The 1556-nt window shown below is 44.6% G+C and overlaps 1 pseudogene; it reads left to right on the forward strand.

The window, feature by feature from the left end:
- Nucleotides 1–351: 351 nt before the first annotated feature.
- LOC115293576 lies at nt 352–1058 on the forward strand (annotated as a pseudogene).
- The last annotated feature ends 498 nt before the right edge of the window (nt 1059–1556 follow it).

Below are 1556 nucleotides of genomic sequence, written 5' to 3' on the forward strand. Positions count from 1 at the left end.
GTAAAGAGTAATTCTTATCAAATCTGCAAACAGAAGCCCCAGACAGAGCCCCTGCCTGCTGCCATGGTGAGGTGACATTCACGACATTGGTAAATTGGGCAAGAATGCGGAGACCTCAGCACATCGTCTTGATAGTGTGGGAATGTTTCTAGCAAACACAGTCTGATTCAAATTGATGAATCAGATTTTCCCTTCGTAAGTCAGGCAGAAAACTTAGTATTTTCTGTCAAAATTATTTCTAGTGGAAGAAGAAAGTACAGAAACCAACTTTTATTGTTTAGGTTTAAAGGCGAAGTATTTTATTAGTGTGTGATGTAAGAAAGGGGTCCAGTCTTTCCTGGTTACTGTGACATGAGTCACCGTAAGCAGCAGTCACCCAGGGACACCCTGAACCAGGCAAGGCAATGAGTCCTGCACACCAACCAGCATGAGCACAGGAAGTTTCTGGAGATGGTGGAGCTGCAGGTCAACCTGAAGAACTGACCCTCAGAAGAACAAAGGCTTCTTGGGCACTCCCTGCCCTATGTTCTCCACCTGGGTTTTGGGGGACCAGCAGCACTGGGATGAGGCCAAGGCTGTGCATATTCCCCACAGGGACATTGAGGCACCAAAGAAACTCAACAAGAATAAAAGCTTAGTCCAGAAGCTGGATTAGAAGTATGATGCCTTTTGGCTTCAGACTCTCCGACCAAGCCGATCCCACAAATCCTGGCCCAGGACTGAGAAGGCTGGCAAGTTCCCTTCTTTGCTGACCTGCTATGATAACATGGTGGCCAAAGTGGATGAAGTGAAGTCCATGATCAAATCCCAGATGAAGAAGGCACTGCATCTGGCTGTGGCCATTGGCCATGTGAAGATGACAGATGATGAGCTTGTGAATAACATCCAGTCAGCAGTCGATTTCCTGGTGTCATTGCTCAAGAAGAATTGGGGAACATCCCCAGGATTTATACATCAAGAGCACCATGGGTGAGCCTTAGTACCTGCACTTAGACACAGCTTGATAATCCCTAGTGCTGTCAAACAAACAAACAAGTAAATAAATAAATAAGTACATGAATAAAGGGGCTCTGTTTCATACTTTTGCATGTCGCTGTCCAGTTTCCCCAACAACATTTGAAGAGGTTGTCTTCTTCCTATTGGATATTCATTCCTGCTTTGTCAAAGATGAGTTGACCATACAGCTGTGGGTCCGTTTCTGGGTTTTCCATTCTGTTCGATTGATCTATGTGTCTTTTTTTGTGCCAGGACCATACTGTATTGATGACCATGGCTTTGTAATGCAGCTTGAGGTCCGGGGTTGTCATGCCCTCCAGCTTTGGTTTTCTTTTTCAAGACTGCTTTGGCTATTCGAGGTCTTTTCCGGTTCCATACAAATTTTAAGATTGTTTATTCTAGCTCTGTGAAAAGTGCTCAGAGAAGCCCAGACTTTGTTCTATTAAAGCCTTCAGCTAATTGGACAGGCCCCCCCCCATCTTATGGAGAGTAATCTGCTTTATTCAAAGTACAATGACTTAGTTAAGTCTTAATGTCCTTCCCAAAACACCTTCACAGAA

Source organism: Suricata suricatta, chromosome 6 (genome assembly GCF_006229205.1).
Source record: "Suricata suricatta isolate VVHF042 chromosome 6, meerkat_22Aug2017_6uvM2_HiC, whole genome shotgun sequence".
Lineage (NCBI taxonomy): Eukaryota > Metazoa > Chordata > Mammalia > Carnivora > Herpestidae > Suricata > Suricata suricatta.